At 37.9% G+C, this 25,135-nt stretch overlaps 1 long non-coding RNA gene across 1 annotated transcript in view; it reads left to right on the forward strand.

The window, feature by feature from the left end:
• LOC111752992 (uncharacterized) overlaps positions 1 to 5,758 on the forward strand; it is a 49,607-nt gene extending 43,849 nt beyond the window's left edge. The window contains exon 6 of the long non-coding RNA XR_010322831.1: positions 5,420 to 5,758. This is a non-coding gene — a long non-coding RNA (uncharacterized LOC111752992). The remainder of the gene's footprint in view (positions 1 to 5,419) is intronic.
• The last annotated feature ends 19,377 nt before the right edge of the window (positions 5,759 to 25,135 follow it).

The following is a 25,135-nucleotide window of genomic DNA, read 5'->3' on the forward strand; positions in this document are numbered from 1 at the left end:
CAAGATGTTAGAGCTTCAAAGTCACAAATAATCAAGCTACCTCACTCAAGCAGCCTATTTGGGCATATCAAAACAAAAAAAGCAAGAAGCTGGGATACAGTAAGCAAACTTAAATTAATACAATAAATTATAGATGGCTCAGAGAAAACAGTCAATATCAAAACACATAAAGAAGCAGACCATGATCACACCAACAAGCTCTCAAAAGAAATAACCAAGGAAACTTTCAGATGAAGATGTACAATACAAAAGATTAATATGCAGAACTCTTGAAGATATCAGGAAGGAGATCACGTAAAACACAGAACAAGCCAAGAACACAAAGATAAAGCAGTTGAAGAAATTAAAAACGTTATTCAAGAAAATAATGAAAAATTTAATAGGTGGCAAGAATACATAGAGAGACAGCAATCAGAAATTCAGATTAACAATAAAATTACAGAATTAGGCAACTCAATGCAAAGTCAGAGGAGCAGAATTGAGGAAATGGAAGGCAGAATTAGTGAGATTGAAGATAAAACATTCGGTACCAATATGTTTGAAGAAAAATCAGAAAAACAAATTTAAAGAAATGAAGACAGGTTAAGAAACATGTGGAACTCTGTCAAAAGAAATAACCAAAGAGCGATTGGAGTGCCAGAACAGAGGGGGATAACAGAAAATACAGACAGAATTGTTTAAGATTTGTTGGCAGAAAACTTCCCTGATATCACGAAACAGAAGATACTTATCCAAGATGCTTACTGAACTCCACATAAAGTAGATCTCAAAAGAAAGTCACCAAGACATAAGCAAACTTGCCAAAAACAAAGATAAAGAGAGAATTTTAACAGTGGCTATGGATAAGCAAAAAGTCACCTATAAAGGAGAGTCAATAAGAATAAGCTCGGACTACTCTACAGAAACCATGGAGGCACGAAGGCAATGGGATGACTTATATAAAGCATTGAAGAAAAAAAATTGCCAGCAAATGATCATATATCCAGCAAAATTGTCTCTCAAATATGACACAAAATTAGGACATTTCCAGATAAACAGAGGTTTAGGGAATCTGTAAATACCAAACCAAAACTACAAGATATACTACAGGGAGTTTTCTGGTTAGAAAATCAATAATATCAGATATCAACCCAAGACTAGAACAAAGGACAGAGCAACCATATATCAACCCAGATAGGGAAATCACAAAATTAGATCAAGATAAAAAAATGCTCAAAACAGGGAAACAGCAATGTCACTACATACAAGATGACAATATTTAAAAAATAAAGAGGGAATAAAACATGTAGTCATTGATCTTTCACATGGAGAGGAAGTCAAGATGATATAAAGAAATAAGTTTTGTTTAAACTTGGAAAAATAGGAGTAAATATTAAGGTAACCACAAAGGAGACTAACAATCCTACAAATCAAAATAAAATACAAGAAAAACATAAAGGCTAAACAAAACCAAAATCAACAACAATGAATAAGAGGAAAAGACAATCTAGAAAGATAAAATGCTCAGCACAAAATATTAAGTAGAAAAAAAAACTGTCAAACACACACACATAAAAGGCATCAAAATGACAGCACTAAACTCATACCTATCCATAATTAGGCTGACTGTAAATGGACTAAATGCACCAATAAAGAGACAGGGAGTGGCAGAATGGGTTAAAAAACATGATCCATCTATACGCCTACAAGAGGCACACTTTAGACTTAAAGACACAAACAAACTAAAACTCAAAGAATGGAAAAAAATATATCAAGCAAACAACAATCAAAAAAGAGCAGGAGTGGCAATATTAATTTCTGGCAAAATAGAATTTAAAGTTAAATCCACCACAAAGGATAGGACAGGACACTATATAATGATTAAAGGGACAACATAGCAAGAAGATATAACCATATTAAATATTTATGCACCCAATGACCGGGCTTCAAGATACTTAAAATAAACTTTGACAGCATTGAGAAGTGAGATAGACAGCTCAACAATAACAGAAGACTACAACACACCACTTTTGGTGAAGGACAGAACATCCAGAAAGCTCAATAAAGACAAGGGAGATCTAAATGCTAAAATCAACCAACTTGAACTCATAGACAAATACGGAACATTCCACCAAAAAGCAGACATGCGTACTTTCTTTTCCAATACACATGGAACATTCTCTAGAATAGACCACATATTAGGTCAAAAAGCAAGCCTTAACAGAATCCAAAACATCGAAATATTACAAAGCATCTTTTCCCACCTTACAGACAAAAAGTTAGAAAACAATAACAGGAAAAGCGGGGAAGACATATCATAAATCTGGATGCTGAACAACACCCTGCTCAAGAATGACTGGATTATAGAAGAAATTAAGGATGGAATAAAAAAATTCATAGACTCCAATGAGAATGAAAACACTTCCTATTAGAAACTTTGGGACACCGTGAAAGCAGTGCTCAGAGGTCAACTTATAGCAATAAATGCACACATACAAAAAGAAGAAAGGGCCAAAATCAAGAACTATCCCTACAACTTGAACAAGTAGAAAGAGAACAACAAAAGAAATCCTGAGGTACCAGAAGAAAGCAAATATAAAAATTAGAGCAGAGTTAAATGAATTAGAAAACAGAAAAACAATTGAAAGAATTAACAAGAGCAACAGCTGGTTTTTTGAAAAAATTAACAAAATTGATAAACCTTTAGCCAAACTGACAATAGTAAAACAGGAGAGGAAGTAAATAATCCGAATAAGATGGGCAATACCACAACAGACCCAGCTGAAATTAAAATGATTATATCAGATTACTATGAAAAATTGTACTCTAACAAATTAGAAAACCTAGACAATGGGTGAATTTCTAGAAAAACACTATCTACCTAAACTAACACAAACAGAGGTAGAACAACTAAATAAACCCATAACAAAAGAAGAGATTGAAAAGGTAATCAAAAAACTCACAACAACAACAAAAAAAGAGTCCTGGCCCAACGGCTTCACTGGAGAGTCCTACGAAACTTTCAAAGAAGAGATAACATCACTACTACTAAAGGTATCTCAGAGCGTAGAAAAGGATAGAATACCCCCAAACTCATTCTATGAAGCCAGCATATCCCTGATACCAAAACCAAGCAAAGACTCCACAAAAAAAGAAAATTACAGACCTACATCCCTCATGAACTTAGATGAAAAAATTCTCAGTGAAATTCTAGCCAGTAGACTTCAACAACATATCCAAAAAATAATTTACCATGACCAAGTGGGATTCATACCAGGTATGCAGAGATGGTCCAACATTAGAAAAACAATGAATGCAATTCATCATATAAACAAAACAAAAGATAAGAATGACAAAGTCTTATTAATTAATGCATAAAAGGCATTTGACAAAGTCCAACACCCACTCATGATAAAAACTCTCAGGAAAATAGGAATAGAAGGGAAATTCCTCTACATAATAAAGTGCATTCAGACAAAGCCAACAGCCAACATCATCCTAAATGGAGAGAGTCTGAAAGCATTCCCCTTGAGAATGGGAACCAGACAATGATGACCTTTATCACCACTCTTACTCAACATTGTACTGGAGGTCCCAGCCAGAGCAATTAGGCTAGATAAAGAAACAAAGGACATCAAGATTGGCGAGGAAGAAGTAAAAGTATCTCTATTTGAGAGGACGTGGTCTTATACACCAAAAACCCAAAGAATCCCCAAGAAAACTACTGAAGGTAGTTGAAGAGTTTCGCAGTGTTTCAAGACACAAGATAAACATGAAGATCAGTTGGATTGCTTTAAACCAACAAAAAGAACATCAAAAAGGAAATCACCAAATCAATACCATTTACAGTAGCCCCCAAGAAGATAAAAAAAACTTACGAATAAATCTAACCAGAGACATAAAAGACCAGCAGAAAGAAAACTACAAGATGCTACTGCGAGAAACCGAAAGAGACCTACATACGTGGAAAAACATATCTTGCTCATGGATAGGAAGACCCAACATTGTAAAAATGTCTATTCTACCGAAAGGGATCTATAGATACAATGCAATTCCGATCCATATTCCAGTGGCATTTTTTAAGGAGATGGAGAAACAAATCACCAACTTCATATGAAAAGGAAAGAGGCCCCAGATAATTAAAGAATTACTGGAAAAGAAAGACTACCTAATTTTATACCACCAGAGTAGTCAAAACAGCCTGGTGCTGGTACAACAACAGGTACATGGACCAATGGAACAGAATTGAGAATCCAGGCTTAAAGCCATCCAAATATGAGCAGTTAATGTTTCACAAAGGCCCACAGTCTATTAATTGAGGGTAAGACAGTCTCTTTAACAAATGGTGCTGGCATAACTGTGTATCCATAACTGAAGACCCATACCTCACACCATGCACAAAAATGAACTCAAAATGGATCAAAGACCTAAATATAAAATCTAAAACAACAAAGATCATGGAAGAAAAAATAGGGATAACGTTAGGAGCCCTAATACATGGCATAAACAGTATACAAAACAGTACTAAGAATGGAGAACTAGATAACTGGGAGCTCCTAAAAATCAAACACCTATGCTCACCCAAAGACTTCACCAAAAGAGTAAAAAGATTACCTACTGATTGGGAAAAAGTTCTTAGCTATGACATTTCTGATCAGCACCTGATCTCTAAAATCTACACGATACTGCAAAAACTCAACTACAAAAAGACAAATCACCCAATTAAAAAATGGGCAAAACATAAGAACAGACACTTCACTAAAGAAGACATTCGGGTAGCTAACAGGTACATGAGGAAATGCTCACTTCACAATCATTAGCCATTATACAAATACAAATCAAAACTAATATGAGATTCCATCTCACTCCTACAAGGCTGGCATTAATCCAAAAAACACAAAATAATAAATGTTGGAGAGGTTGTATACACTGCTGGTGGGAATATAAAATGGTACAGCCACTTTGGAAATCAATTTGGTGCTTCCTTAAAATGCTAGAAATAGAACTACCATAATATCCAGCAATCCCACTCCTTGGAATATATCCTACACAAATAGGATCCTTTACACGAACAGATACAGTCACACCCATGTTCATTGCAGCACTGTTTACAATGGCAAAAAGATAGAAGAAACTAAGGTGACCATCAACAGATGAATGGATAAATAAGTTCTGGTATATTCATACAATGGAATACTATGCACAGATAAAGAACAAGGAGGAATCCGTGTAACATTTCATAACACGGATAAATCTGGAAGGCGTTATGCTGAGTGAAGTTAGTTGCAAAAGGACATATATTGTATGAGACCACTATTATAAGAACTCAAGAAATAGTTTAAACACAGAAGAAAATATTCTTTGATGGCTATGACAGTGGGGAGGGAGGGAGGGGGAGGGGTATTTGCTAAATAGATGTTTTTGTTTTTGTCTTTGTTAGGTGCCATCAAGTCAGTTCCGACTCAGAGACCCTATGTGCCACAGAATGAAACACTGCCCAGTCCTGCACCATGCTCTCAATCGTTATGCTTGTGCCCATTTGCAGACACTGTTTCAATCCACCTCGTTGAGGGTCTTCCTTTTTTCCACTAATCCAGTACTTTACCAAGCATGATGTGCTTCTCCAGGGACTGATCCTTCCTGACAACATGTCCAAAGTATGTAAGACGAAGTCCCGCCATCCCTGCTTCTAAGGAGCATTCTGGTTGTACTTCTTCCAAGACAGATTTGTTCCTTCTTTTGGCAGTCCATGCTATATTCAATATACTTTGCCAACACCACAGTTCAAAGGCATCAATTCTTCTTCAGTCTTATTCATTGTACAGCTTTCATAAGCATATGACGTGATTGAAAATACCAGGTCTTGTGTCAGGCATACCTTAGTCTTCAAGGTGATATCTTTGCTTTTCAACATAAGAGGTCTTTCGCAGCAGGTTTGCCCAAAGCGATGTATCTTTTGATTTCTTGACTGCTGCTTCCATGGGTGTTTATTGTAAATCCAGGTAAAATGAAATCCTTGACAATTTCAATCTTTTCTCCGTTTGTCATAATGTTGCATACTGGTACAGTTGTGAGTTTTTTTGTTTTCTTTATGATGAGGTGTGATCCTTACTGAAGGCTGTGGTCTTTGGTCTTCATCAGGAAGTGCTTCAAGTCCTGTTCACTTTCTGCAAGTAGGGTTGTTTCATCTGCATAATGCAGGTTGTTAATGAGTCTTCCTCCAATCCCGATGCCCCATTCTTCATATAGTCCAGCTTCTTGGATTTTTTTGTTCAGCATACAGATTGAATAAGTGTGGTGCAAGGATACAACCCAGATACACACCTTTTCTGACTTTAAACCAATCAGTATCCCCTTATTCTGTCTGAACAACTGCCTCTTAATCTATGTAGAAGTTCCTCATGAGCACCCTTAAGCGTTCTGGAATTCCCATTCTTTGCAATGTTATCCATAATTTGTTATGATTCACACAGTCGAATGCCTTTGTATAGTCAATAAAATACAGGTAAAATCTTTCTGGTATTCTGTTTTCAGCCAGGATCCATCTGACATGAGCAATGATATCCCTGGTTCCATGTCCTGTTCTGAATCTGGCCTGAATTTCTGGCAGTTCTCTGTTGATATACTGCTGCAGCCGCTTTTGAAGGATCTTCAGCAAAATTTTGCTTGCATGGGATATTAATGATATTGTTCAATAATTTCCACATTCGGTTGGATCGACTTTCTTGGGAATAGGCATAAATATGCATCTCTTTCAGTCAATTGGTCAGGAAGCTGTCTTCCATATTTTTTGGTATAGATGAGTGAGCACCTCCAGCACTGCATGCATTTCTTGAACCATCTCAATTGATATTCCATCAATTCCTGGAGGCTTGTTTTTCACTAATGCCTTCAGTGCAGCTTGGACTTCTTTCTTCATTACCATCAGTTCCTAATCATATGCTACCTCTGGAAATGGTTGAACACCAACTAATTCTTTTTGGTATAATGACTCTGTGTATTCCTTCCATCTTCTTTTGATGCTTCTTGGGTCATTTAATATTCTCCTTATAGAATCCTTCACTATTGCCACTCCAGCCTTGAATTTTTTCTTCAGTTCTTTCAGCTTGAGAAACGCTGAGCGTGTTCTTTCCTTTTGTTTTTCTATCCCAGTTGGGTCTGTTGTGATGTGGCCCTTCTTGTTTCTTATTTGGGTTATTTGTTTCCTTTCCTGTATTTCTTTAGTCAGTCTAGCCAATGGTTTATCAATTTTGTTAATTTTTTTCAAAGAACCAGCTTTTGGCTTTGTTAATACTTTCAATTGTTTTTCTGTTCTCTAATTCATTGAGTTCAGCTCTAATTTTTATTATTTGTTTTCTTCTGGTGCCTGATGGATTCTTTTGTTGCTCACTTTCTATTTGTTCAAGTTGTAGGAACAGTTCTCTGATTTTGGCTCTTTCTTCTTTTTGTATGTGTGCATTTATCGATATAAATTGGCCTCTGAGCACTGCTTTTGCTGTGTCCCAGAGGTTTTGATAGGAAGTATTTTCATTCTCGTTGCATTCTATGAATTTCCTTATTCCTTCCTTAATGTCTTCTACAACCCAGTCTTTTTTCAGGAGGGTGTTGTTCAGTTTCCAAGTATTTGATTTCTTTTCCCTAATTTTTCTGTTATTGACTTCCACTTTTCTGGCCTTGTGGTCTGAGAAGATGCTTTGTAATATTTCAATGTTTTGGATTCTGCAAACATTTGTTTTATGACCTAATATGTGGTCTATTCTAGAGAATGTTCCATGTGCACTGGAAAAAAAAAGTATACTTTGCAGCAGTTGGGTGGAGAGTTCTGTAGAAGTCAATGAGGTCAAGTTGGTTGATTGTTGTAATTAGGTCTTCCGTGTCTCTATTGAGCTTCTTACTGGATGTCCTGTCCTTCTCCGAAAGTGGTGTGTTGAAGTCTCCTACTATAATTGTGGAGGTGTCTATCTCACTTTTCAGTTCTGTTAAAATTTAATTTATGTATCTTGCAGCCCTGTCATTGGGTGCATAAATATTTAATATGGTTATGTCTTCCTGATCAATTGTCCCTTTTATCATTATGTAGTGTCCTTCTTTATCCTTTGTGGTGGATTTAAGTCTAAAGCCTATTTTGTCAGAAATTAATATTGCTACTCCTCTTCTTTTTTGCTTATTGTTTGCTTGATATATTTTTTTCCATCCTTTGAGTTTTAGTTTGTTTTTGTCTCTAAGTCTAAGGTGTGTCTCTTGTAGGCAGCATATAGACGGATCGTGTTTCTTTATCCAGTCTGAGACTCTCTGTCTCTTTATTGGTGCATTTAGTCCATTTACATTCAGTGTAATTATAGATAAGTAAGCGTTTAGTGTTGTCATTTTGATGCCTTTTTATGTGTGTTGTTGACAATTTCATTTTTCCACTTACTTTTTTGTGCTGAAATGTTTTTCTTTGTAAATTGTGAGATCCTCATTTTGATAGTATTTGACTTTATGTTTGCTGAGTCGTTACGTTTTTCTTGGTTTTTGTTTTGAGTTATCGAGTTGTTAGACCTCTTTGTGGTTACCTTAATATTTACCCCTATTTTTCTAAGTAAAAACCTAACTTGTATTGTCCTATATCGCCTTGTATCCCTCTCCATATGGCAGTTCTATGCCACCTGTATTTTGTCCCTTTGTTTGATTATTGTAATCTTTTACATATTGACTTCAATGATTCCCTATTTTGAGCATTTTTTTTAATTAATTTTAATTTGTTTTTGTGATTTCCCTATTTGAGTTGATATCAGGATGTTCTGTTCTGTGACCTTGTATTGTGCCGGTATCTGATATTATTGGTTTTCTGACCAATTTCCTTTAGTATTTCTTGTCGCTTTGGTTTGGTTTTTGCAAATTCTCTAAACTTGTGTTTATCTGTAAATATCTAAATTTTGCCTTCATATTTCAGAGAGAGTTTTGCTGGATATATGATCCTTGGCTGGCAGTTTTCTCCTTCAGTGTTCTGTATATGTCATCCCATTGCCTTCTTGCCTGCATGGTTTCTGCTGAGTAGTCTGAACTTATTCTTATTGATTCTCCTTTGAAGGAGACCTTTCTTTTCTCCCTGGCTGCTTTTAAAATTTTCTCTTTATCTTTGGTTTTGGCAAGTTTGATGATAATATGTCTTGGTGTTTTTCTTTTTGGATCAATCTTAAATGGGGTTCTATGAGCATCTTGGATAGATATCCTTTCATCTTTCATGATGTCAGGGAAGTTTTCTGTCAGCAGATCTTCAACTATTTTCTCTGTGTTTTCTGTCCTCCCTCCCTGTTCTGGGACTCCAATCACACACAAGTTATTCTTCTTGATAGAGTCCCACATGATTCTTAGGGCTTCTTCATTTTTTTTAATTCTTTTATCTGATTTTTTTTTCAGCTATGTTGGTGTTAATTCCCTGGTCCTCCAGATTTCCCACTCTACATTCTAATTGCTCAAGTCTGGTCCTCTGACTTCCTATTGCATTGTCTAATTATGTAATTGTATTGTTAATCTTTTGGATTTCTACATGCTGTCTCTCTATGGATTCTTGCAACTTATTAATTTTTCCACTATGTTCTTGAATAATCTTTTTGAGTTCTCGAACTGTTTTATCAGTGTTTTCCTTGGCTTTTTATGCAGTTTGCCTTATTTCATTTCTGAGGTCATCCCTGATGTCTTGAAGCATTCTGTAAATTAGTTTTTATATTCTGTATCTGATAATTCCAGGATTGTATCTTCATTTGGGAAAGATTTTGACTCTTTAGTTTGGGGGGTTGTAGAAGCTGTCATCGTCTGCTTCTTTATGTGGTTTGATATCGACTGCTGTCTCCTAGCCATCACTAAGATATTGTAGTGATTTATTCTATATTTGCTCACTGAGTCTTATCTTGTTTTGTTTTCTTTCAGTATACATGGATGGGCTACTAGATTGTGCTGTCTTGATTGTTGTAGCCCTTAACTTACTTATGACCTATTACCAGCTGGTCTGGGCTATTACCAGATATATATGCCTGAGTCCATTCACTATTCTTGAGTAGAATCTGATTTGGGGTCATCAAGTGTGTGATGCACACTGTCACCTATCCACCTTGAGAAGTAGTGGTGATAATTGTGTGCACCAGATTCTAGTAGCAGCTGGAGTTCACACTCCAGCGGGGGCAGGATGCTGACAGGCTTCCTCCAGGTGTCAGTGAGGTAGGTGTGTCTCGATTCTTAAAGCACCTTGGTGGGAGGGCTCTGCAGCTGTACCTTAGGTCCCCAATGCAAGTACCTCTACAGATTGGTAGGTGTCACTCTCCTTAGACCCCTAAGGCAAGAGGCTAGGTGGTCTGGGGGAGCTTCAGCCCTCAGTTCCCTGTTGTGGTTCAATTAGGGCTCTGTTGAATACACAGAGATATCAGACCTGGGAAACTTGTTTTTCCAGTAAATCCACTAAAAAAATGCAGTCAGATCCCTATCAGAAATGCCTTTGCATTATAATAGCCGCCTTGTTCCCTGTAGGGATGAAAGCCCAAGATATGGATCATATATGCTTGGCTGGAGCTGGTTCTGTGTTTTTAGTCCAATTAGGGAAGGATTTTTGGTCCCTGGTTTTTTTGTGGTTGCTTCTCTCAGGCCAGAAGAATGGGTTAGGAAAAGACCAAAAAAAAAAAAAAAGGGAAAAGAAAAGCCGCGGAGCCGGAGCCATTCTCCCTCTGGCTCAGGAAATTCCAATGTTAATGAAGCCATCTGGGAAGGGGAGGGGAGGGTTCAGAAAAACAGGAGAGAGTAGCACCCCGGAATATAGCCAAAGTTGCTTATCTTTCTTGGGATGACTATTTTATCTGAGATTCCTGAGGGGCCTGTCGCCCATATGTGCTGGCTGTGTAGAAATTGCCCCCGAGGGTCTGGCCTGCAGAAGCCACGGTCAGTTCCTCCGCCGCCAGTCCAAAGCCCCACGTCAAGGTTCCCCGGCTGGGACGCTGCACCTCCGGCTCCAAAATCAGTCGCTGCCTCCCAGGTACTTCTCCTCCCGGCGCCCACGTGGATGGCTGGGCCCGCTCCTGGGGTTAGTTCAGGGGTGTAGGGCTGCGCCCCGTGTTTGCGCTGTGACTGGATGCCGTACTCAGCACCCCTGTGCCCAGTCGAAAGCCTGGAGCCAAGGTTCCTCAGCTGGGATTCTGCATTCCCGGCTCCAAAACCAGTCACTTCCTCCCGGGGACTTCTCCCACCAGCCACGTCGCCACGCCGCCCGCACGGACTGGCTGGGCCCCCTCCCGGGGTTAGTTCAGGGGGGTAGGGCTGTGCCCTGTCTTTGTGCCGTGACAGGATGTTTTGTTCAGCTCCCCTGCGCCCAGTCCTAAGCCCGGCGCCAAGGTTACCTGACTGGGACGCTGGCTCCAGGCTCCAAAAACAGTCTCTGCTTCCCCGTAGTTGTTCGTTCTCCGTCTCTGTCACTCAGGTCAACTCTTTAAATCTGTGTTTGTTGTTCAGGGTTCGTAGATTGTCACGTATGTGATCGATTCACTTGTTTTTCCAAGTCTTTGTTGCAAGAGGGATCCGATGTAGCGTCTACCTGGTCAGCCATCTTGGCCCCCCAATGAGGTCATTTTTGAGGTTCACCTTTCAGCCGAAGATTGAATGGGCCCATGGAACAAAACACGACTAAAGTGACGCACCAGCCTTAGCGCAGGGACTGGAAGGCAAGAGGGAAAAGGAAAGCTAGTAATAGGGAACCTAGGGTTGAGAAGAGAGTGTTGGCATATCGTGGGGTTGTTAACCAATATCATAGAACAATGTGTGTACTGACTGTTTGATGAGAAACTAGTTTGTTCCATAAAACTTCATCTAAAGTGAGATTAAAAAAATAAAATAAATAAAGTAGGGTTTTAACTGGTTCACTATGGTTCAAATCCATGCTTATAATTTGTATTTCTAAGAAGCTCCCTGCTGAGAATTTGCATTTCCACCCCAGATGTACTGAATGAGAATCTTACATTTTTACAAGATCTCCAGGTGATTCTTATGCATAAGTCCCTGGGAACTTGTTAGAAATGCAAATTCTCAGCAGGGGTTTGAACCAGAATGAAGTGGTTCAAAGAGCTGGTTTAAAGAATACTTCAGGGGGTATTTTTGGTTTAAGGTACAAGGCTTAAAGGTTATCTCTGGGCAATAGTTTTGAGGGTTCATCCAGTCCCAACAGCTCCAGAAAAGTCTGAATTCCATAAGAATTTGAAATTCTGCTCCACATTTACACTTGCTGTCAAGTTGATTCTGACTGAAAGCAATTCTATACATAACAGAATAAAACACTGGCTGATCCTGCGCCAGCCTCACAATCATTGCTGTTTTGGCCCATTGTTGCAGCCACTGTGTCAATCCATCTTGTTGAGGGTCTTCCTCTTTTTCGCTGACCCTCTGCTTTACCAATCATGATGTTCTTCCAAGGACTGGTCCCTCCTGATAACATGTCCAAAGTATGTGAGACAAAATATTGCCATCCTTACTTTAATGAGCTTTCTGGCTGTACTCCTTCCAAGACAGACTTTTTCCTTCTTCTGGTAGTCCAAGGTATATTCAATATTCTTCACCAACACCACAGTTCGAAGGTGTCAATTCTTCTTTGGTCTTCCTTATTCATCATCCAGCTTTTGTATGTGTATGAGGGGATTGAAAATACCATAGCTTTGGTCAGGCTCACCTTAGTCCACAAAGTAACGTCTTTGCTTTTTAATACTTTAAGGAGGTCTTCTGCAGCAGATTTACCTAATGTAATATGTCATTTAACTTTTCTTCTTCTTCTTCTTCTTCTTTTTTTTTTTTTTTGGTTCTAAGGAAAAGAACTTTATTGTCTCACATTTTTTTCCTTTTTTTAATTGTGCTTTAGGTGAAAGTTTACAGCTTAAGTTAATTTCTTATGCAAAAACTTATACACATATTATTTTGTGACATTAGTTGCAATCCCCACAGTGTGATAGCACATCCCCCCCTCTCGAATGGACACAGGAACACTCTGGGTTCCCTGTGCCCATTTGACCAGTTCCTGCCTTCTTGTCCTGCTTTTGGACAGGAGCTACCCCTTTGGTCTCATATATCTGATTAAGCTAAGAAGCACATTTCTCTTGTGCATTGTTTTCTGTTATATAGGCCTGTCTAAACTTTGTTTGAAGAGTGGGCTTTGGGAATGGTTTCAGTTTTGGGTTAACAGTGCATGTGGGGGCCATAGTCTGAGGGGTTCCTTCAGTCTCTCTCAGACCATTAAGTCTAGTCTTTTTGTATGATTTGAGCTCTGCTTCACACTTGTCTCCTGCTCCATCCAGACTCTTTGTCGTGTTCCCCTGTCAGGGCCGTCATTGGTGGTAGGTGAGCACCCTCTAGTTCTTCTGGTCACAGGCTGGTGGAGTCTCTGGCTTGGGCTAACATTTTCCTTGTGTCTTTGGATTTCTTCATTCTCCTTTGCTCGAAGTGAGATGAGACCAGTTGATGCATCTTAGATGGCTGCTCTTAAGCTTTTAAGCAGCAATTCACCAAACTGGAGTGTAGAACATTTTCTTAATAAACTTCATTATGCCAGTTGACCTAGATGTCCCTTGAAATTATAATGTCCAGGCCCCAGCCCCAGCTACTCTGTCCCTCAGAGTGTTTGGATGTATCTAGGAAAGTTCCAGGTTTTGCTTTGGTCCGGTTGTGCTGACTTCCCTGGCATTGTGTGCTGTCCATCCTTTCACCAAAGTTCATCCTTATCTACCACCTAGCTAGTGAATTTCTCTTCCCCTCATAGCCATCAAAGAATGTTTTTTTCTGTGTTTAAACCATTTCTTGAGCTCTTATAATAGTGGTCTCATACAATATTTGTTCTTTTGTGTATGACTAATTTCAATCAGCATAATGCCCTCCAGATTCATCCATGTTGTACAGTGTTTTGCGGAATCATCATTGTTCTTTATTGTTGCATAGTATTCCGCTGTATGCATGTAACATAACTTGTTTGTCCATGTATCTGTTGATGGGCATTTAGGTTGTTTCCATCTTTTCGCTATTGTGAACAATGCTGCAGTGAACGTGGGTGTGTAAATGTCTGTTTATGTGCCAGCTCTTACTTCCCTAGGATATATTCCTATGAGTGGGATTGCTGGATCTTGTGGTACTTCTATTTCTAGCTTTTTAAGGAAGTGCCAAACTTATTTCCAAAGTGGTTGTACAATTTTACATTTCCTCCAGCAGTACACAAGAGTTCCAATCTCCCCACAACCTCTCCAACATTCGTATTTTTTGTATTAGTGCCAGCCTTATTGGGTGAGATGGTATCTTATGGTAGTTTTGATTTGCATTTCTCTAATGGCTAATGATCATGAGCATTTCTTCACATGTCTGTCAGCCACTTTTTTGATGAAGCCATTTTTAATTTGATTATTTGTCTTTTTGTTGTTGAGGTGCTGCAGTATCTTGCAGATTTTAGAGATTAGACCCTTATCAGACATGTCATAGCCAATTTTTTTTTCCCAGTCTGTAGGTTCTCTTTTACTGTTTTGGTGAAGTCTTTTCATGAATATAAGAGTTTGATTTTTAGGAGCTCCCAGTTATCAAGTTTCCCTTATAGTGTTTGTGCATTATTAGTTATGGTTTGTATACTATTTATGCCATGTGTTAGGGCCCTTACCATTGTCCCTATTTTTCTGCCATGCTCTTTATCATTGTAGATTTTATATTTAGGTCTTTGATCCATTTTGAGTTCGTTTTTGCAAATGGTATGAGGTATGCATTCTGTTTCTTTTTTTTTAACAGATCAATATCCAGTTATATCAGCACTGTTTGTTAAAGAGACAATCTTTTCCCCATTTAACAGATTTTGGAACTTTGTTAAATATCAGCTGCTCATAGGTGGATGGATTTATGTCTGGGTTCTCAATTCTGTGCCGTTGGTCTATGTGTCTGTTGTTGTACTAGTACTGGGCTGTTCTGATTACTGTGGCAGTATAATGGGTTCTAAGGTAGAGCGAGGCCTCCAACTTTGTTCTTTTTCTTCAGTAATGCTTTACTTATCCTAGGCCTCGTTCCTTTCCATATGAAGTTGGTGATTTGTTTCTCCAACTCATTAAAAAATGCCATTGGGTTTAAGGGGACTTCGAAGTCAATTGGCAAAATAATTATATTATGAAAACATTCTGCATCCCACTTTGAAATGTGGCGTCTGGGGTCTTAAATGCTAACAAGTGGCCAACTAAGATGTATCAATTGTTCTCAACCCACCTGGAGCAAAGGAGAATGAAGATCACCAAGGTCACATGATAACTAAGAGCCCAAGAGACAGAAAGGGCCACATGAACCAGAGACCTACATCATCCTGAGACCAGAAGAACTAGTTGGTGCCCAGGCACAATTGATGACTGCCCTGACAGGGAGCACAACAGAGAACCCCTGAGGGAGCAGGAGACCAGTGGGACGTAGACCCCAAATTCTCACAAAAAGACCATACTCAATGGTCTGACTGAGACTAGAGGAATCCCGGCGGTCATGGTCCCCAAACCTTCTGTTGGTCCAGGACAGGAACCATTCCCGAAGACAACTCATCAGACATGAAAGGGACTGGACAATGGGTAGGGGAGAGAAGCTGATGAAGAGTGAGCTAGTTATATCAGGTGGACTCTTGAGACTGTGTTGGCATCTCCTGTCTGGAGGGGTATGGGAGGATAGAGAGAGTTGGAAGCTGGCAAAATTGTCACAAAAGGAGAGACTGGAAGGGCTGACTCATTAGGGGGAGAGCAAGTGGGAGTACGGAGTAAGGTGTATATAAACTTATATGTGACAGTCTGACTTGATTTGTAAACGTTCACTTGAAGCTCAATAAAAGTTAATAAAAAAAAAAATGACCTCATTACTGAGTCTCTGTCAGGCCAGCAAGTCTGGTATTTCTTTTTGAGTTAGAATTTTATTCTAAATTTTTCTCCAGCTCTGACTGGGACCTTCTATTGTGATCCCTGTCAGAGCAGTCAGTGGTGGTAGTTGGGCACCATTTCGTTGTACTAGACTCAGTCTGGTGGAGACCATAGTCCATTAGTCCTTTGGACTAATCTTTTCCTTGTATCATTAGTTTTCTTCATTCTTCCTTGCTCCAAAAGGGGTGAGACCAGTGGAGTATCCTAGATGGGTGCTCACAGACTTTTAAGACCCCAGGCACTACTCACCAAAGCAGAATGTAGAACATATTCTTTATAAACTATGTTATGCCAATTGAGCTAGATATTCCCTGAGATCATGATCCTCACACCCCTCAGCCCAGCAATTCAGTCCCTTAGGGAATTTGGATGTGCCTATACCATGACCTTGCCTTTGCACAGGTTGTGTTGGTTTCTAAAGCCCTACTTCAAATCAAACGACAGCTTAATTAGGAAAAATGTTGTCTTTCAGCATTGTGCTGTTTTAAAGAACTAGCTATATAGGATCAAATTGACAACAGTGATTCGAAAGCTTAGATGAGAAGCTTAAGGGGCAGAGGGTTTTTGTTAATGGGGGAGGAATAATTTGGAAAAAGAGGGTGAGAATTGTTGCACAACTCAAAGAATGTAGCCTATGTAACTGAATTATACGTGTAGAAATTGTTGAGTTGGTGTATGTTTTGTTGTGTACATTTTCAACAACAGCAAAAAAAGTAAATTACAAAAAAGGAGGGTTTCACGGCAATGCAGCAGGGAGGGAAAATCTCTGGAACAAGAGAGGGCAACTAAAGAAGAGTAACTCAGGGTCTACTGAATCAAGTCGGAGGGAGCTCAGTCACCAGTTGGTGTCTACATTTCAAGATTATATATCTTCAGAGGAAGGTAACCTCATGAAAGCGCTTGACAAATTTGGAATAACATGTTATATGATGATGATGGCATTTAAACTAATGACTCTGATGGAACTTAAAATCATACATGGTGCCAAAGAATGCATGACATTGGTGCAGGTGATCCTGTAAACATAACTGGTCAAAACTTTCTCAGCTGTAAGCAAAGGGATTATTCTCCAGGAAATGTTGAAGATCCAAGAGGAGACAACCAAGTTCTTCCATCATCTACTCTGAAGCCCTGCCACTGAATGTTTTTATACCATATCAAGTCTGTTGGAAAAGCATGATTTCAAGAGAAAGGAAAGAAAATATTAATGAAAGATAAAACAAAGCAGGTATGTATGATAGGTTTTATATCCTAAATTTTGAATGTAAGTGGCTAACTTTTCTATATGTTATTTGGAATGACAACACTTGGGACTACATAAAACTTGAGATAAAGTGATTAGGGTGATTTGAGACAAGAATTTTGAAGGACTATGAGTCTTTTTATGAGTCTAAGTTTAGAAACTATGGCTGTGGGTCACAGCCAAATCATTGTAGAATGTGCTGTTGAGAATTATGGTACCAACATGGTGGTGGTATGTGACAGTGATTTCTCCCATCTCCTCACAGATAGCCTACAAAAATAACAAGGTAAGTAGAAGAAAAAAAAAAAAAAAGCACAAACTCCATTGTAAGCAGAAGTAAGACACAGTATAATCTCTACACTCAAAATATGTGTAAAAACTATCAAATAAGCTCATAAACCACTTGGGGTAAGTGCAGGAAGAGGTGAAGCTGGGGAGAAATCATCAGAGCAACAGATCTCAGAAGACAATAGCAAAAAATACACTTTCTATAGTAAGGGACACACTCAGGAGTGATGAGCCCATATCCCTTACACACAATTATGGCTGTGGTATCTGGGATAATTGAGCACAGAGCAAGCAAACAGAAAATAAAAAGGGGGGATAGATAGTGAAGTGCTAAGAAAACATCTAGAGCATGAGGCTGCGATTCTCAGAAATTGCCAGGAAAAAAAAAAAAAAAAAAAACCTCTAAAGTAACCTCCTGCAAATAGGTAAGCACGGAAAATCCAACTCATTATACAATGAACTAAAAGTTTCCTGGAACAAACATCAGTGCAAAAAAAAATTTTTTTAATGAATAAGATTAACAAAGAACACTTTTCAAAAAATGTTTCCATGAAGTTGTTAGCAACAAAACATCCTTCTGGGAATTAAAAAAAAAAAAACTACGTACAGTAACAGCTTATATGAAAGATCACAAAGCAGAAATACAAGATGGTAACAAACTAAAGAGAATAAAAGAGAGAATAGACATGAGGAAAACTTATTAAGAGACATGAGAATAGAAATAAGAAAGGCAAACAAAACGAAACAGACATGAAAGAGTTAAAAAGAATTTGAAAAAAACGGAGTCAAAACTCAAACCAAATATATCTGGCTTATAAGTATTGTAAATGGGCTAACTTCACCTATTTTTTATTAGAATTTTCAGATTGCATCACAAAATAAAACCCAACTCAATGCTGAATGCAAGAGATGCATGGACAAAATACAAGAGTTGCATGGACAAAAATATACCAGACAAATATAAACAAACAAAACCAGAGTCAATATCTTGATATCAGAAAAAAAATGAAATTCAGACCAAAAAAGCATTAAATTAGACAAAATAATGCACATTATCAATGCTAATAAAGATATGAACATTATAAATATCTATACATGAAATCACACAGCAGTAATCTTGATAACACAGAAATTCCAGTATATATGAGGAGAAACAGGCAAATTGGTAATTTCCTTTAATCCAAGAATGTTGAAATGAACAGATAATAAGCAAAGATATTGAATACTTTAATAATATAATTAATAAGGTCAAGATGATAAATACATACAAAAAATACATACAGCACTCTGAAAATGAGAATAAATTATTATTTTAAGTATTCATGGAGCATACAAAAAACTGACCATATAATAGACTATAAATTTCAATACATTTAAACAGAACAGCATTCTTTGATCACAGGACAGTGTACCTATATGTTAATAAGAAAATTAGGGGAAAAATTTCCGTCTTTGCTGGAAATTTAAAATATCTTTTTTAACTTCTGGGTCAAAGAGGAAACACAAACCAAATTTTCAGAATTCCTATAAAATTATGATGATGAAACATAGAAATAAGAAACTAAGATAGCACACAGATACGCACACACACACATGCATTGTTGTTTGTCATAAAACAAACATAACGATTTTTTGAAAATTGAAATGATACAAAGTATGTTTTCTGACCATAATGGAAACGACCTAGAAAAAAACCTAAAAGCAACAGAAAGATAACAAGAAAATCATCAAACACTTGGAGATTAAGCAACATACTTTTAAATAATCCACAGGTCAAAGACGAAGTCCCAAAAGAAATTAGGAATGATTTTGAATTAAACAAAAACGAAAATACCATGTATTAAACTTGAAGAGATGCAGGTAAAGCAGTGGTTAGAGGAAAAATCATGGCAGAAATAAGAAAGAAAAAAAATACCAAATCAGTAATTTAAACTTTCACCTTAAGAAAAAGAATTCTTAGATATGATACAAAAGCATACAACAAAAGAAAAAATAGATCAGTTGGACTTGATCAAATTTAAAAACTTTTGTGCCTCAAATGACTTTACAACAAAATGAAGAGACAACCCAGTGGAGGAGCCAGCCAACATGGTGCTATAGACAGATGCACCATGCCATCTCTCCTCAGCAAAGATAAAAAAAAAACTAAGTCAAACAGATACAAACATCAACCCTGGAACCCTAAGCATTAAATGAAGTGATAAAGAACTTGATCAAGCACTGAATGGAATAAGAAACTGACAGAGAACAGACAATAAGGAGAGTTACAGAGTGGAGATCCCCTACCAGTTAATGGGGCAGGGATTCTCCATCTTGGGCTACAGCCACCAAGGAATTCAGACAGGGTATACGGGAAGGCAACTTTGAGGAACCGCCAACAGGAAACAAAACACGTGGTAACCAGGGATACACTGCCCATCCTTCTTCCCTGTAGAAGACCTCCACCACCTTCCAATGAGATATGGTCACTTGGCAGTAGAGACAAGAGCTCACTGCCACCCAGATTTGCTGTCTTGGACCTCAGGCACCAAGGACTGTGGACAGGGAATACAAGAAGGAAACAAAGACATAAATATATTAAAAACCAAAGGATGGAAAAAATATATATCAAGCAAACAGCAACTGAAAAAGAGCAGGAGTGGCTATACTAATCTCAGATAAAATAGACTTTAAAACAAAATCCACCACAAAAGACAAGGAAGGACATTATATGATAATTAAATCCACCATGAAGATATAACCATAATAAATATCTACGTACCTAAAGACAGGCTCCAAAATACATAAAAACTCTAACAACACTGAGAAGAGAAATTGACAGTTCCACAATAATAGTAGGAGACTGCAAGTCACCACTCTAGATAAACGACAGAACATCTAGAAAGCAACTCAACAAAGTTACAGAAGATCTATAACACACAATCAACCAACCTGACCTCATAGACATGTATAGAACATTCTACCTAACAGAAGCAGAGTACACATTCTTTTCCAGTGCACATGGAACATTCTCCAGAAGAGACCACATCTTAGGCCACAAAACAACCCTTAACAAAATCCAAAACATTGACATAATACAAAATATCTTCTCTGATCACAATAGCATAAAAGTAGAAATTAATAACAGGAAGAACAAGGGAAAAAATCAAATACATGGAAACTGAATGAACACTGCTTAGAAACCACTGGGTAAAAGAAAAAATCAAAGATGGAACCAAAAAATTCCTAGAATCCAATGAGAATCAAAACACATGATAATAAAACCTTTGAGACACAATAAAGGCAGTGTCCAGAGATCAATTTTTAGTAATAGATACACACATCACAAAAGAAGGGAGAAAATCCAAACATTAGCAATACAACTAGAACAAAGAGAAAGAGAGCAGCAAAAGAAGCTCACAGCCACCAGAAAAAAGGAAATATTAAAGACCAGAGCAGAAATAAATGAAATAGAGACCAGAAAAACAAGAGAAAGAATCAATAAAAACTAAAGTTGGTTCTTTTAAGGATCAACAAAATCAATAAACCACTGACCAAATTGACAAAAGTAAAACAGAAAAGGAAGCAAATAACCCAAATAAGGAATGAAATGGGGGACATTACAACAGACCCAAATGAAATAAAAATGATCATAACAGAATATTTTGAAAAACTACACTCCAATGAATTTGAAAACCTAGAGGAAATGGACAAATTTCTGGAAACACACTACTTACCTAAACTAACACCAACTGAGGTAAAAAATCTGAACAGACCCGTAATAAGAGAAGAGATTGAAAAGGGTATTTAAAAAAAAAAAAAAAAAAAAACTCCCAACACAAAGAAGCCCTGGCCCAGATGGCGTCACTGGAGAATTATACCACACATTCTGAGAAGAGCTTGCACCCAAACTACTCAGACTATATCAGAACATAGAAAAGGAAGGGATACTTCTGAATTCCTTCTATGAAGCCAGCATAACACTAATACCAAAACCAGGCAAAGACACAACAAAAAAAAGAAAATTACAGACCAGTATCTCTCAGGAAACCCCCAAAACAAACCAGTTGCATCAATTCTGACTCATAGCGACCCTATAGGACAAAGTAGAACTGCCCCATAGAGTTTCCAAGGAGTGCCTGGTGGATTCGAACTGCCAACCTTTTGGCTAGTAGCTGTAGCTCTTAACTAGTACTCCACCAGGGTCTCCTTTCATGAATATAGATGCAAAAATTCTTAACAAAATTCTGGTCAGTAGAATTCAGCATCATATTAAAAATAATACACCACAACCCCAGGTATACAAGGATGGTTAAACATAAGAGAATCAATCAACATAACCACCAGATAAATAAAACAAGAGAAACTAATCACACGATCATCTCAATCGATGCAAAAAAGGCATTCAATAAAGCCCAAAACCCATTAAAAAAAAAAACTGAAAAAAACTCTCAATAAAATAGGTATAGAAGGGAAAATCCTTAACATAATAAAGGCATTATAGGGTCGCTTTTTTTTTTTATGAGCTGGAATTGACTCAATGGCGCTGGGTTTGATTTTTTGGTTTGGTATACAAAACCAATGGCCAACATCTCTTTTAACAGAGAGAGACTGAAAACATTCCGCCTGAGAAAAGGAACATGACAAGGATGCCTTTTGTCACCACTCCCATTTAACACTGTGCTGGAAGTTCTAGCCAGGGCAATAACACAAGAAAAAGAAATAAAGGGCATCCTAATTAGTAAGGAAGAAGAAAACCATTCGCATCAGCAGATAGAAAACCCAAAGGACTCCACAAAAAACTACTGGAACTAATAGAAAGATTTAGCAGAATAGCAGGATACAAGATACACATATAAAAATCAGTTGGATTCCTATATACCAACAAAGAGAACATTGAAAAGAAAATCAGGAAAGCAATACCATTTTTAAGAGCTCCTAAAAAAATAAAATAGGAATAAATCTAACCAGAGATGTAAAAGACCTATACGAAGAAAATTACAAAACGCTGCTGCAAGAAACCAAATGAGACTTACAAAAATGGAAAAACATACCATGCTCAAGGATAAGTAGACTCAACATTGTGAAAATGTCTATTTTACCCAAAGCAATCTACAAATACAACGCAATCCTGATCCAAATACTAACAGCATTCTTTAACAAGATAGAAAAACTCATCATTAACTTTATGTGGAAAGGAAAGAGGGCCCGGATAAGTAAAGCACTATTGAAGAAGAAGAATAAAGTAGGAGGCCTGGCACCACCTGACCTCAGAACCTACTCTACAGCTACAGTAGTCAAAACAGTCTAGAACTGGCACAATGACAGATATGTTGATCAATGGAACTGAATCGAGAACCCAGATGTAAATCTATCCACCTACAGTCACCGGATCTTCCACAAAGACCCAAAATCCATTAAATGGGAAAAAATCTTTTTAATAAATGGTCCTGGCAAAACTGGACATCCATCTGTAAAAAAATGAATCAGTTCCCATACTTCACACCATACACAAAAACTAATTCAAAATGGATCAAAGACCTAAATATAAAACCAAAATCTATAAAGATCATAGAAGAAAAAGTAGGGTCAATGCTACAGACCCTAATACATGGAATAGATATAATACGAACCATAACTAACAATACACAAACACCAGAAGATAAGCTAGATAACTGGGATCTTCTAAAAATTAAACACGCTTACCAAAGTACCTCACCAAAAGGGTAAAGAGAGAACCTACAGACTGGGAAAAATTTTTTGGCTGTGAAAAATCTGACAAATGTCTAATATCTAAAATCTACAGGAAAACCCAACACCTCTAACAACAAAAAAGACAACCCAATTTAAAAATGGGCAAAGGATATGAACAGACACTTCACCAAAGAAGATGTCTGGGCAGCTAATAGACACATAAGGAAATGCACCCAATCACTAGCCATTAGAGAAAAGCAAATCAAAACTACAATGAGACACCATCTCAGCCCGAGATTACTCGCACGAATCAAAAAAAACAGAAAATAACCAATGTTGAAGAGGCTGTGGGGAAATTGGAACTCTTATGCACTGCTGTGGGAATGTAAAATGATAAAACCATTTTGGAAAAAGGTATGGTGCTTCCTTAAAAAGCTAGGAATAGAAATATCATACAATCTAGCAATACCACTCCTAGGAATATATCCTATATAAGTAAGAACCATCACACGAATAGACATATGTGCACCCATGTTCGATGCATCATTATTCACAAAAGAAAAAAAAAAAAAAATGGAAACAGCCTAAATGCCCATCAAGAGCTGAATGGATAAACAAACTATGGTACATACACACAATGGAATACTATACAACAATAAAGAACAATGATGAATCTGGGAAACATCTCACAACACGGATGAATCTGGAGGGCATTATGCTGAGTGAAATATGTCAATCACAAAAGGACAAACACTGTATGAGGCCACTATTATAAAAACTCATGAAAAAGTTTACACACAGAAAGAAAAAATCTCTGATAGTTATGGGGGCTGGGGTGTGGGGAGGTAAAAACACTAACTAGACAATAGATAAATGGTAACTTTGGTGACAGGTAAGAGTACACGATTCTGGGAAAGTCACACAACTTGACCAAGGCAAGGTCATGGAAGCTTTATAGACACATCCAAACTCCCTGAGGGACCAAATTAATGGGCTGAGGGCTGGGGACCATGGTCTCAGGGGACATCTAGCTCAACTGGCATAACAGTTCATAAAGAAAATGTTCTACATTCTACATTGATGAGTAGCGTCTGGGGCCTTAAAAGCTTGTGAGTGGCCATCTAAGATGCTCCACTGGTCCCACCCCATCTGTAGCAAGAGAGAATGAAGAAAACCAAAGGCAAAAGGGAAAGATTAGTCTAAAGAACTAATGGACCACAAGTATCACAGCCTTCACCAGACTGAGTCCAGCACAACTGGGTGGTGCCCGGCTACCACCACAGACTGTTCTGACAGAGATCACAGGTCCTGGACAGAGCTGGAGAAAAATGCAGAACAAAATTCTAACTCACACACACACACAAAAGACCAGACTTAGTGGTCTGTCAGAGGCTGGAAAAACCCCGAGGGTATGGCCCTGGACACCCTTTTAATTCAGTACTGAAGTCACTCCTGAGTTTCACCCTTCAGTCAAAGATTACACAGGCCTATAAAACAAAATGAGACTAAATGGGCACACCAGTCCAGGAGCAAGGACAAGAAGGCAGGAGGGGACAGGAAGCCAGGTAATGGGGAACCCGAAGCTGAGAAGTGGAGAGTGTTGCCATGTCGTGGGGTTGGCAACAGATCTTACAAAACAATATGTGTATTAGTTATTTGATGAGAAACTAATTTGCTCTGCAAGCCTTCATCTAAAGCACAATAAATAAAATGAAGAGACAACCTGAAGCATGGGAGAAAGTATTGGGGAACAATATATCTGACAAGGGTTTAATATCCATATATGTAAAAAGACCTGCCACAACTCAACAACAAAAAGATGACACAATTTGAAAAATGTGCAAAGGGTTTAAATAAGAATTTCACCAAAGATGATATAAAAATTGCCAATAAACACATGAAAATATGCTCAATATCATTAGCCATTAGGGAAATGCATATCTAAACCACAGTGAGATATTATTTCACCCCCACTAGGATGGCTGCTAACAGAAAAACAAAATAACAAGTGTTGGAGAGGATGTGGAGAAAT

Source organism: Loxodonta africana, chromosome 8 (assembly GCF_030014295.1).
Source record: "Loxodonta africana isolate mLoxAfr1 chromosome 8, mLoxAfr1.hap2, whole genome shotgun sequence".
NCBI classification, from domain to species: Eukaryota; Metazoa; Chordata; class Mammalia; order Proboscidea; family Elephantidae; genus Loxodonta; species Loxodonta africana.